The sequence below is a fragment of the Podarcis erhardii genome (genome assembly GCF_964252035.2).
Source record: "Podarcis erhardii genome assembly, chromosome: 13".
NCBI lineage: Eukaryota > Metazoa > Chordata > Lepidosauria > Squamata > Lacertidae > Podarcis > Podarcis erhardii.
In genome coordinates this window covers 48,062,305-48,076,320 of record NC_138502.1, presented here as the reverse complement: position 1 = coordinate 48,076,320, position 14,016 = coordinate 48,062,305, and the positions used below count along the sequence as shown (strand labels likewise).

At 43.3% G+C, this 14,016-nt stretch overlaps 1 long non-coding RNA gene across 1 annotated transcript in view; it reads left to right on the top strand.

Moving 5' to 3' along the window:
* The first annotated feature begins 1,351 nt into the window (after positions 1 to 1,351).
* Positions 1,352 to 14,016, top strand: part of LOC309327236 — a 621,761-nt gene continuing 609,096 nt past the window's right edge. Inside the window, exon 1 of the long non-coding RNA XR_014150462.1 lies at positions 1,352 to 1,561. This is a non-coding gene — a long non-coding RNA (uncharacterized lncRNA). The remainder of the gene's footprint in view (positions 1,562 to 14,016) is intronic.

Here is a 14,016-nt window from a genome sequence, read left to right as displayed (position 1 = left end):
GATGGGTGTCTGTAACAGAAAATGCACATTTGCATACTATCTTTCCCAAAGTCTTTGTCTGCAACTATGCACCACAGGTGTACTGTTTTTGAAATCCAACCTTCAAACTAAAAGAAGTTCTTCAAGGGAAAAGAAGAAGCTATTCCTGTCCAGGATGATCCAGTGGCTGGCCCAGTTTATGACAAGTAGCCATGATGGCTGGGGCAAAGGGTCACAGGTTCCCCTACCATGCCTTAGGGGTTCCCTTAGGACTTGCAGTCAGCTAAGAACGATAATTAAAGAATTGATGCTTTTGAATTATGGTGTTGGCAGAGACTCTTGAGAGTCCCATGGACTGCAAGAAGATCAAACCTATCCATTCTGAAGGAAATCAGCTCTGAGTGCTCACTGGAAGGACAGATCCTGAAGCTGAGGCTCCAATACTTTGGCCACCTCATGAGAAGAGAAGACTCCCTGGAAAAGACCCTGATGTTGGGAAAGATTGAGGGCACAAGGAGAAGGGGACAACAGAGGACGAGATGGTTGGACAGTGTTCTCGAAGCTACCAGCATGAGTTTGACGAAACTGTGGGAGGCAGTGGAAGACAGGAGTGCCTGGTGTGCTCTGGTTGATGGGGTCATGAAGAGTTGGACATGACTAAACGACTAAACAACAACAAGAAGGATAAGAGTGACTTAAAGGCTAGGTGCTCCCTCAGGCATGCAGGCCACCATCCATAGCCACCTGGAGACATGGGTGATGCTTAGTGCCTTGAGCCAAAAAGCAAGCAAGAACTATTGCTCCCTTGCTCCTCAGCTGTGAATGATGCCCTTATTCGACTCTACTGCTGCTGCTACCACCTTTCCTCACCCCCACCTGTCTTTTGTGAGGCTGTGGTGAACTTGAGAGGTTGCCACCCATCACCTCACCTTGGCCAAACTGGCCAAAATGTATAAGAATAGATCCAAAATTTGTTGGAGATATAAAAGGGGAAAGGTTCATATATGCATATGCGGTGCGAATGTGAAAAAAATCAGAGAGTTCTGGGACATTGTATATAATGAATTTTTAAAAAGGTACTCAAATTCCCATTCACAAAAAGACCAGAGGTCTTCTTATGAGGGATAATGTCAACTGAAATCAAGAAAAAAGTAAGACCACTCTTTATGTACGCAACATCTGCAGCCAGGATTCTGCTCACAATGAATTGGAAGAGTGAAATTACACTGTAGGTCAGAATGGCAGGTAAAAATGAAAGAATACATCCAAATGGCAACAATGACGGGGAGAGTTAGAGGGTACTCAATGCAGAGGGTGAATAAAGAAGGGATAGTATTTAAAGAATATTTGAAAAACTACCATGATAGCAAAAATCTCCTGGCAGAACTTGAATGATTCTTGTAATATATAGATAATAAACTAAAGAATCTTTCTCTGAAGTAAATTAAGGAAACAAAGTACAATAACATGATACTGTGTAAAAAATTACAAATGAGATTCAGTTTTTTGAGAACAATCGGAAGTTTATTTTATCCTTCTTATCTTTATTCTTTATTTTCTTTTTCTCTCGCTATTTTTCGTTGTATTTTACTTTTTTCCATGTAGTGTACATGCGTAAATTGTAACATGGTAAACTGTTGTGTAATATGTGTTGAATGTTTAATAAATATTTATTAAAAAGAAGAAGAAGAGGTTGCCACCCATGGCATTGCCATGATTTCTGGCCCCTCACAAAAGTTATTACCCACAACGACTGATTGCATTCTCCATGTTTAGGGACAGTATGAGATAGAGTTCTGGTCTAGGTGGTCCCCTGGTGTGATCTAGAAGGCAGTCTTTATAAACAGACACCAGATATAAAGATATTCTGCAAATTATCTTGTTGTATGAGGGAATTCCAAAAGGTTATATGGAAATTAGAATGCCTTCCTCTTAAATGCCACCACGAATATTTATTGCCACGGTTGAGTTTCCTTCCCATAAACTTTCCTTGAGATCAACATCTTAGGTTGTTATGAAAGTCAGAGTTTGGTGCTAGTATATCTTGCTGTGACTTTTAATTTCTCCCTGTGAATTTCCCTTTTCATATGTATCTATAAAATCTGTCCTGTTTATATTACTCTAGGCATAGCCTTTTTAAAGAATGCCTCCGCTTATTGTTAGCTAGGGAATGTTATAACGCTGATAATGATGGGATAATAACTTGGATTTCGAACCTCTACTACTTAAAATTTAGCAGTGTTCCCCGAGCAGGATACACACTGGGGCTTGTTAGCCAAATGTAATTGCAATCCTTACCTTCAAGGCAATTTTGAAGGCCCGCTATCCAAAGGGAGAGTCTGGGGAACTGAAGCCTGACGAAGCAGCAGGATTAGATAAGTTGATTATTCTCAGAGTGTTGGCATTTGCTAAAAGGCTCCTTGCAAGAAAGCTTTCATGAGGGCTTTCCAAAAGGCCTGCTAATTCCTTATTTCCATTCCCTGCCAACACACACACACACACACACAAACTGTAAGGCACCAGGACACTTGGGTCACAAAGCCCAAGGAAGTTTCTGTTTGCAGGCAGAGGGTATTGCACGTCTGGTCCATGCTGCATTGCAGTACTGAACCACCACTGCAGATGCTCAGAAGGTGATGCCATACGCACCAACATTTCTCCAATGAAAACGTCCCATTCCCTAATGATAATTTTACTATCTATACCACAGACATCTTACTGGGTTGCCCAGCCACTCTGGGTGGCTTCCAACATATATAAAAATATAATAAAACATTAAACATTAAACATTATTAAAAAAAGCTTCCCTATACAGGACTGCCTTCAGATATCTTCTAAAGGTTGTATAGTTACTTATCTCCTTGGCTTAGGGGTTGCATAAATCTGTACCCTCCAACATTTCTCCAATGATAATAGGGACGTCCTAAATAAAAGCATCACCTCCTGGCAAATTTTTACTTTCTTGGTTTCCATAATCACTGCAGATGGTGACAGCAGTCCTGAAATTAAAAGACGCCTGCTTCTTGGGAGAAAAGCAATGACAAACCTAGACAGCAACTTAAAAAGCATAGACATCACCTTGCTGACAAAGGTCCGTATAGTTAAAGCTATGGTTTTTCCAGTAGTGATATATGGAAGTGAGAGCTGGACCATAAAGAAGGCTGATCGCTGAAGAATTGATGCTTTTGAATTATGGTGCTAGAGGAGACTCTTGAGAGTCCCATGGACTGCAAGAAGATCAAACCTCTCCATTCTGAAAGGAATCAGCCCTGAGTGCTCACTGGAAGGACAGATCGTGAAGCTGAGGCTCCCATACTTTGGCCACCTCATGAGAAGAGAAGACTCCCTGGAAAAGACCCTGATGTTGGGAAAGATGGAGGGCACAAGGAGAACGGGATGACAGAGGATGAGATGGTTGGATAGTGTTCTCGAAGCTACCAAACATGAATTTGACCAAACTCCAGGAGGCAGTGGAAGACAGGAGTGCCTGGTGTGCTCTGGTCCATGTGGTCACGAAGAGTCAGACACAACTAAACGACTAAACAACAACAACAAAGTAAAAGCATGAAATTCTGGGATCAAATCAAAAACAGGGATGGCTTCTGTAAATCTGGGACTGTCCCTGGAAAAAAGGGGCTCTTGGAGGGTCTGTGATGCTACAGCTAGGGCACCCATGCACCCCACTTTACAACAGACAGTTCTGTATCTGAAGAGCTGGAAAAGGAGACTCCAGCCTTTTGGGGTGTAACAAGTTGTGTGTCTATCCAATTTTATTTTTAAAAAACCAAATGTACATGTCTTTCAGTCGTCAGGAGCTGGAAAAATGCTGATCATGTGTAGCACCAGAGACCAATTTGTATCTTTTACAATTCTGTTCAAATGTATGTGCATTAGTGCAGATTGCTATATATTTCAAAATGTTGGTAAATGGAATGAGCATACTCAGTGCACTGTTGTTATACTGAGCAATTTATTTGTACTGACTGTATCTGTAACTTCTTCCAGCTAAGTGCCATCAACTGCTCTCTGTGCCCCAATGCTCTTGTATTTTTCATTTTGGTTTAAGAACAGGCATGCTTTGAATAAAAGGATCCCAAATTAGACTCATTGTTGATCAATTTCATGTTCATGACATTATGGCACATGGCTGGTTATTTGGTTTTTTGTTTATTATGTTTATCTTACTGAGTTTTAAAAATATTTTATTTCAAGCTGCTGCAAAATTCCATCTAAAGCAAAATGTGAGTACAGCTTGGGACTCCCTCCCTGCTGAGGCAAAACACACAATGAATTTCAAAGGAAGTTAAAAAGCGTTTCTATGAAGTTAAGAAATTGTCCCATAAGTGGATTTCTCACATCGACCAACACAGAAATAGAAAGCAGCTCACTGAAAGGTTGAAAGAAAGCTTTGCTGAAATGTTCAGCACAGCTCCAGCTGAAAAGCGTATTTCCCACATATTTGTAGAAGCCACATTGGTACTAGGTGAGTTTGCATGAATGTGTGGAGCAAGTCAAGGGGCCATATGGGCTAGCCCTCCTGCCAAGCAAAACTGCTGTGTGACCCTGATGTGTGTTGAAAGGACTTCGCGCTGCGTTGGAAAGTGTCTTATGCATGCATTCATGGATGCATGAGGAGCTCTTCCAAGTGAGGAGAAACAGTCACCCAATCTCAGTGTGCACTCAGTATGCACAAAGATTCCCATCTATGTATGCAATGACCGCTCCTTGCTTAAAACGGGGGGCACCCTTTGCGTGGACGCATGCAGCCCCTAGATCTGGAGCGGCTCCAACAGCATAGGCTTGGCTTTGCCTTCCCTCAGGTGGGATACCTGAAGGTCTCCGCCTACCTCAGTCAGTTGTCCAATCCCACCTGGGGGAAGCGTTGCCAAGGAGACCAGGCCAGGTAGGGGAGGGATTACCTGCCCCCACAATAGAGGGAGGATCTTACCTGGGAATCCTCACTTGGCTCCAGAGCTTCTCCCACCCTACCCACCCTCAGTTAATGTCTTATTTTGCAGGTTAACTTTTCTTCACAGGTTTTGCAGGTTAACTTTTCTTCACAGGTATGCGGGCGCTACTACGTTAAGGTCGCTGTTAAAGGGCCGGAAAGGAATTTCCCTGCATTGGCAGGTTTCGCCTTTCCCGTAACAAAACGTCACAACTTTGGCGGTATCAGGCCTTGGGCGGAATCCTTTAGTCCATCTTCCTCTTTGCGGCGGCGATACCAGGGTTCCCCGTTAAAGGGGTTTCTGAAGGGAGGCTTTGACCGTACGCCGAGAGGTCATCATTGCTCTCCCCTGTGGCGGCGGCGTAACGGGGGCAGCTATCTCTGCTTGAACATATGTTCTCCAGAGCCGCCCCCCCCCCACACACACTGGATAATCCTGATGCTCCCTCGGTCCCCAGCTGGGGACTGGGGAGGGAGAACGCCCAATGCCTGAGCCAAGGTCTAGTCACATTTGAAATTTAATAAAGTTGTGGCCAATTTAATCCCATAGCACGTTGTCTTGAGTCGTTATTCCACATGACGGGGGGACCGCGTGGGATCTGGGGACTCCGCTTGACCACGCAATGCATATGGATGCAGGAAGAGTTATTTAAATGGACATTCAACCTGGATGGTCCTTGAAGACTTTTCGCTCCTCTGTGTGTTGTTTTTGCTGATAAGTGTTGCTACTCCTGTCATTCCATTAGTATACTGTTTGCAGTCTTGCCATCTTATTTTGATGGGTCTCTTTGATGGCTGTTTTTCTTGAAATGTTTGTTTTTAATGGGTTGTTAGATCCCTTGATCCCTTGAGAGTCCCATGGACTGCAAGAAGATAAAACCTATCCATTCTGAAGGAAATCAGCCCTGAGTGCTCACTGGAAGGACAGATCCTGAAGCTGAGGCTCCAGTACTTTGGCCACCTCATGAGAAGAGAAGACTCCCTGGAAAAGACCCTGATGTTGGGAAAGATGGAGGGCACAAGGAGAACGGGATGACAGAGGATGAGATGGTTGGACAGTGTTCTTGAAGCTAGCAGCATGAGTTTGACCAAACTGTGGGAGGCAGTGGAAGGCAGAAGTGCCTGGCGTGCTCTGGTCCATGGGGTCACGAAGAGTCGGACACGACTAAACAACAGTAACAACAACAACAACAGATCCTTTGAACCATTTAGGGATGGAGAGATGGGATATAAATGTTTTAACAAATGCAATGATTTGACTGTTTCTCAGTCCTCCCCAATCTGCTCAACTGGTTTAACGACATGCCATGTTGTGAAACATGTAGCTGTTTTGTTCTCTTCTTTTGCAGATACGTAGTTTTTTTGATAGGGTTAATCCTCCAACCTCAGCTCACCTTGCAATCAGTTACACTTTCCCAGAGAAGTCCCAAGAAAAGCCTGGACCTTTTCCACAGTTCTTCAAGAAAGCACAGAAAGACAAACCCTAATTGAACTAGCATGCATTGGAAATTACAATTCCATTGCCTCTCAATGGTCAAATATTTTCCTGTGCATCTAGACCCTAATACTGAAGCCTCAAAGACCTCTGCTGTTTCCTGCCATCCATCTGCACCATCCGTTCTGTCCTGCCATTGTACTTTTATTGTGTCATCCATCAGCACAGCAAAGGCTTATGCAATTTCACTTTAGGAATGCGAAACCCTGGGTATTAGTTGCATCCCTTGTGTTATGGAACTTTTAGTGGCATGTAGCACACTTGTGAATGCCTGACATATTGTACATATGAGATGATACAGCTGTTAATGCCAAACACTCTCACATTATTCTTTCAGATCAGGGAAGAGCAGTTTGCTTAAATACTGTAACTGTTACTAATTTGCTCACTTGGAGTTTGACATCCTTGTGTTTTACTTGTAAAATGCTGATAAGTACCATCTTGGAGGCAATTATTCAAAGAATCTGCAATTACTTTTAATATTTCCGCATCTCCCATTTTCCAAGATAGTGTTCTGATACATTGCCTGCCTTTTGTACTTTCCCAGAGAACAAATCACCGAGTTTAATAACACAGCAAGCATGGAGATGTGTAGTGCATTAGAGTCACCTACACTTTTCATAATGAATACATCACTATCTGTCATCTTCGTAACAGCCTGCAAAGACAAAAACAAACAAATGAAAGCAGCTTTTCGCTTGTAAATGGTATGGAAAGAGCTGGCAGAGTGTTTGCATTTGTTGCTGCAAATAAGTCACATCGCAGCAGGAATTAATCTGAAACTTTCCCAGGGTCATGTCCGCACAAATAGCTAGTTTGACAAATCTCTAATGGGCTTGATTTCCGGCTCTGCTCTTGCTATGATCGGTGTTAATGTAAGAAGGGATCAAGAATATGGATGATTCTGTTAAAAGCCATATATACCTCTCAACTTGCATTTGACTGTGATGTTTACAAGATGCCATGGCGCTGTCAGACAAGGAAGGTCCAGAGGAAGAAATTAACTCTTTATTGTCAAAAGTACACTTACAATTAAGAAAAGGCATGTCTCTCAGCTACTCTGAGGTTGTGCACCTGATGAGACACTTGCCACAACAGAGAGATCCCACACCTGATTTCAGTTTATGTATCTCCACTATCCAAGCTGTGTGCAAGCAGTCTATGATTTCTCCAGTGTGTAATCTGCTTCTATCCCTCCTGCTTCAATGTTCTTCTAGTCATAGAATCATAGACTCATAGAGTTGGAAGAGACCACAAGGGCCATCGAGTCCAACCCCCTGCCAAGCAGGAAACACCATCAGAGCACTCCTGACATATGGTTGTCAAGCCTCTGCTTAAAGACCTCCAAAGAAGGAGACTCCACCACACTCCTTGGCAGCAAATTCCACTGTTGAACAGCTCTTACTATCAGGAAGCTCTTCCTAATGTTTAGGTGGAATCTTCTTTCTTGTAGTTTGGAGCCATTGCTCCGTGTCCGCTTCTCTGGAGCAGCAGAAAACAACCTTTCTCCCTCCTCTATGTGACATCCTTTTATATATTTGAACATGGCTATCATATCACCCCTTAACCTCCTCTTCTCCAGGCTAAACATGCCCAGCTCCCTTAGCCATTGCTCATAAGGCATCGTTTCCAGGCCTTTGACCATTTTGGTATCACTCCTCTGGACACGTTCCAGTTTGTCAGTGTCCTTCTTGAATTGTGGTGCCCAGAACTGGACACAGTACTACAGGTGAGGTCTAACCAGAGCAGAATACAGTGGCACTATTACTTCCCTTGATCTAGATGCTATACTCCTATTGATGCAGCCCAGCATTGCATTGGCTTTTTTAGCTGCCGCATCACACTGTTAGCTCATGTCAAGTTTGTGGTCAACCAAGACTCCTAGATCCTCTTCACATGTACCAGGTGTCGCCCATCTTGTATTTGTGCCTCTCATTTATTTTTTTTTTGCCCAAGTGCAATACTTTACATTTCTCCCTGTTAAAATTCATCTTCTTTGTTTTGGCCCAGTTCTCTAATCTGTCAAGGTTGTTTTGAAGTGTGATCCTGTCCTCTGGGGTGTTAGCCACCCCTCCCAGTTTGGTGTCATCTGTAAATTTGATCAGGATGCCCTTGAGTCCATCATCCAAGTCGTTGATAAAGATGTTGAATAAGACCGGGCCCAAGACAGAACCCTGTGGCACCCCACTAGTCACTCTTCTCCAGGATGAAGAGGAACCATTGATGAGCACCCTTTGGGTTCGGTCAGTCAGCCAGTTACAAATCCACTGAGTGGTAGGATAGTCAAGACCGCATTTTACCAGCTTCTTTACAAGAATATCATGGGGCACCTTTTCAAATGCCTTGCTGAAATCAAGTAGGCTACATCCACTGCGTTCCCTTCATCTACCAGGCTTGTAATTCTGTCAAAAAACGAGATCAGGTTAGTCTGACATGGCTTATTTTTCAGAAATCCATGCTGACTATTGGTGATCACAGCATTCCTTTCTAGGTGCTCACAGACTGTTTGCTTAATGATCTGCTCCAGAATCTTCCCTGGTATTGATGTCAGACTGACTGGGCGGTAATTATTTGGGTCCTCTCTTTCCCCCTTTTTGAAAATAGGGACAACATTTGCCCTCCTCCAGTCTGCCAGGACTTCGCCTGTTCTCCAGGAATTCTCAAAGATGACTGCCAGTGGTTCTGAGATCACATCTGCCAGTTCTTTTAATACTCTTGGATGCAGTTCATCTGGCCCTGGAGACTTGAATACATCTAAACTAGCCAAGTATTCTTGTACTATCTCCTTAGTTATTCTGGGCTGTGTTTCCTCTGCTGAATCATTTGCTCCAAATTCTTCAGGTCGGGCATTGTTTTCTTTATCGGAGAAGACTGAGGCAAAGAAGGCATTGAGGAGTTCAGCCCTTTCTGTGTCCCCTGTTTGCATTTCACCATCTTCTCCTCTGAGTGACCCCACTGTTTCTTTGTTCTTCCTTTTGCTACGAACATACCCATAAAAGCCTTTTTTGTTGCTTTTAACCTATCTAGCAAGCCTGAGTTCATTCTGTGCTTTAGCTTTTCTGACTTTGTGTCTACACGTGCTGGCTATTTGTTTGAATTTTTCTTTGGTGGTTTCCCCCCTTTTCCATTTTTTGTACACATCCTTTTTTTAATCTTAACTCAGTTAAAAGTTCTTTAGATAGCCACCCTGGCTTCTTTAGGCACCTTCCATGTTTCCGTCTCATTGGTATTGCCTGAAGTTGTGCTTTTACTATCTCCCTCTTAACAAACTCCCAGCCATCATGAATTCCCTTTCCTTTTAGTATTACTGTCCATGGGATCTCACCCAGCACTTCCCTAAGTTTTATGAAGTCGGCTTTCTTAAAGTCAAGAAATTGAGTCCTAGTATGCTTGGCTGCTCCTTTCCGCTGTATAGTAAACTTCAGAAGAGCATGATCACTCGCGCCTAATGATCCTTCCACTTCTACCCCACTAACCAGGTCATCAACATTGGTTAGGACCAGATCTAAAATGGCTGTTCCTCTTGTTGCTTCTCCCACTTTCTGGACAATGAAGTTGTCTGCAAGGCCAGTGAGGAATCTGTTTAACCTTATGCTCTTGGCTGAGTTTAACATCCAACAAATATCCGGGTAATTGAAGTCCCCCATTACTACTATCTCCCTTCCTTTTGCATGCTTGGCCATCTGTTCCAGGAAGGCACCATCTATGTCCTCCGTTTGGCTCGGGGATCTATAATAAACTCCCACAATGAGGTCACTGTTATTCTTCTCTTCCTTAATTTTGACCCAAATGCTCTCACTTTGGCTTTGAGGTTCTAAATCTTGGATCTCTTCACAGGTATACACATCCCTGACATATAACGCCACTCCTCCTCCTTTCTTGTCTGGTCTGTTTCTCTGAAATAGATTGTATCCCTCCATTATTACATTCCAATCGTGGGACTTATCCCACCAGGTTTCAGTGATGCCTATTATGTCATATTTAGTTTGCTGTACCAAGAGCTCAAGCTCATCTTGTTTATTTCCCATGCTTTGCGCATTAGTGTACAGACATTGAAGTCCATTAATCATTCCCCCGTGTCTCTTATTTAAGGATTTTTTCCTCCCACCACTAGGTCTGTGTGCTGTTTGCTCCACTTGGTCTATGACATTTGGATGATCATCTTCATCAATTGATAGACTCCTACCTTCAGGAGCACTGTCTTCCTCCCCCACATTAGTCAGTTTAAAGCCCTCCTGATGAGGTTTCTGAGATTTTTGGCAAAAACATTCCTCCCAACCGTTGTGAGGTGCAGCCCATCACTTGCCAGAAGTCCATCTTCAAGAAACTGCAGTCCTGGGAGCAGGAGAGGTGGGGGCAGGAGGAGGAGGTGTGGAAGCCCTTGATTCTCCCCCAGCCTGACCTCTCTCCCCCTCCTTTTTCACATTTTCTTCACTCTCCAATCCTGCAGCTTCTCCCGCCTCTGACTCTCATCTCCTGGCTGTTACAGGCTCCCCCGGGATGTGGGTGGCGCTGTGGTCTAAACCACTGAGAGGCTTGCTGATCAAAAGGTTGGCAGTTTGAATCCCTGCAACGGGGTGAGCTCCCGTTGCTCCATCCCATCTCCTGCCAACCTAGCAGTTTGAAAGCAAACCAGTGCAAGTACAAGTAGACAAATAGGTACCACTGCAGTGGGAAGGTAAACAGCATTTCAGTGCACTCTGGCTTCCATCACAGTGTTCTGTTGCACTCTTTTCCCCACTAGACTAATCTGATGAGCATTTCTTTAATCAGGAAATATTTGAATAATGGGGGCAGGAACATCTGTGCAAGACTTGCAGTGAATGACTCCCAAACCCAAGTCAGGTCCCCTCTATTTTCCATAAGGCAGAGCTTCTGGAGAGACTGGTGGGACATTGCCCTTCTTGCCCATAATAGCAGCCACCAATGAATCAAATGTCACCCTGTTGCATAATAGAAGAGAAAGGCAGATATAAATATTTAAGACTTTGCCATGAAGTTATGCTAATTTTGATGCTGCCTCCTGGGGAATCTTTTGCTGATGAGAACATTTAATTGTTAAAGGCTAATGTGCATGTAGATAAACACTTGTGGAGCCTGATTTCTAAGCTAAAGAAAGGAAAGATTAAAATAATTTATATTTGTTCTAACAGAGGGCCCCACCAAGATCCATTTCTCTGTTGCTTCTTGACCTACAATCTGGAACTGATGGGGTCAATTGTACATATATTTCCTACCCAAGCATTGTCCTCTCTCCAAGCCAGGTGGAGATTACTTGATTACAGACTTCCCAAAATTACCAAACTAGTAGGGAAATATGCCATACGAAGCCACTACAACAATGACTTAAGTGGCCAAAACTCTTGAAAAACATGGTTGTGGTCAGTTCAAACACATCATACTTCCCCAAGGAAGCCAAAGCTATTGGGCATTTATGTGAAATTTCAAGATGGGGAGATGTGCACAGTTTGCTTCAATAAGGCTAGCAATATTTTATTACTGTGTTTCCACACCTATCCCGGGGGGGGGGGGGGAGGGGGAGAGAGAGAGAGAGAGAGAGAGAGAGAGAGAGAGAGAGAGCCCAACACCTAAAACAGAGAAGCAGACAACCCATTTGATGTGCCAGTTGCTGAACTCTACCATGTCAGACAGAAGGTGCCTGAATCAAAAGTTGGAATGCTCTTCCAAATAAAGAATGACATAGTTGGGAGAAACATTTCAGAACCTTCTACCTGACTTGCTATTTTAGTATGAGTAGGGAGTATAAAAACTCATAGGCTGGTGGCAACTGGAATATCCGAAACACCTTTCTTCTTCTTTGGTGATCACTCGTAGCCAGTGCCGGATATATGTATAAGCTACTGGTAAACAAGCTATAGCTTAGGGTCCCACTCCCCCCCCCCCATTTCATCATTAATATGCTTCTTCTTAATTGTATTTCAATTCAACAATTACTTTGATAAAATACATATTTTGTTATGTGCAAATGGCTTTAGATACCTATTAGATCCATAAATTACCATATAGCATATATTCACCGGGACGTGGGTGGCGCTGTGGGTTAAAGCCTTAGTGCCTAGGACTTGCTGATCGAAAGGTCGGCGGTTCGAATCCCCGTGGTGGGGTGTGCTCCCGCTGCTCGGTCCCAGCGTCTGCCAACCTAGCAGTTCGAAAGCACCCCCGGGTGCAAGTAGATAAATAGGGACCGCTTACCAGCGGGAAGGTAAACGCCGTTTCCGTGTGCTGCTCTGGCTCGCCAGATGCAGCTTGTCACGCTGGCCACGTGACCTGGAAGTGTCTGCGGACAGCGCTGGCTCCCGGCCTATAGAGTGAGATGAGCGCACAACCCTAGAGTCTGGCAAGACTGGCCCGTACGGGCAGGGGTACCTTTACCTTTACCTTATATATTCACCACAAAAAACAGTGACAATTTGTTGTTGACCAATGACAGCTAGACATATAAAGGGCCCCTGGAAAGGAATTGCTGAAACAATTAATAGAAGTGGAATACAAAAAGGGAGGTGAGAGGAAGTCGATGAAACAAGGGAATGAAAGATAAGGCATTGAAATGGTATGATGTATGTTTTTAAATTGTTTTTGTTCTGTTTTGTTTAGTATAATGTGTTAATGTTGTGTGGTGTATTGTTTATATATTGTATTGTATTGTTTTTTCTTTCTTTTGTCTTCTTTTTCTTTTTTTTCTTTTTTTTCTTTTTTTTCTTTTTCTCCTTTTTCTCTTTTTCTTCTTGTTTGTAAGGTTTAAAAGTAATATATATATATATATATATATATATATATATATATATATATAGGGACCCATTACCTTCAGTAGCTTAGGGCCTCATCAAACCTAAATCCGGCCCTGTTCATAGCCGAGTAAGATTGTCTTCCATAAACACGGTTTTAACAGTGAGTCCGTAGGTGACTATGGAGGGGCATATGAGCACATCCACAACATGTCACAGAACAACAATCTTGATGTTGCATGCTATCACACTGACTACTCTTTCTGCAGTGTTTTACATCTACGTTGCTAATACAGGATGGGTTCTGGGAAATACATGAAGAGTCTGGAAGCTGCAACCAGCAATGAATTCCAGTTCTGGAATTCGTTTTAGAAATTCAGTTAAGCTTAAGGTTACCAGATTTCTTTTCAATGAATCTGGGGACACTTCAACTTCCTACTGAATAGATGGATTTTGTCAGGGGACTGAATTGTAAATCCAGGGACTGTCCCTGGGAAACGGGGATGTCTGGTAACCTTAGTTAAGTTGGAATTTGGGGGGGGCTGTAACACAGGTTAGAGTGAGGAACATTCACTTGTCTCTAAGTTAGAGAGCCCAGTCATCTCCAGTCATAAAGTTAGCCACTCTCCAATTCCTTGGGCAAAGTTCCTGGGGACTGAATCTGGGGCTCTTCATATAAGATATGTGCATGTAAGAGATAGGTCTTTTGACCCATCTCCCTTTGAGAGGGAGGCAGGAGGCAAAAGTAATTGTTGGAGATGTGGAGACCAAACAGGCTCACTGTACCATATATGGTGGAAAAGTAGCAAAATTAAGAAATTTTGGGAGGAAATCCGCTTTGAAGTAGA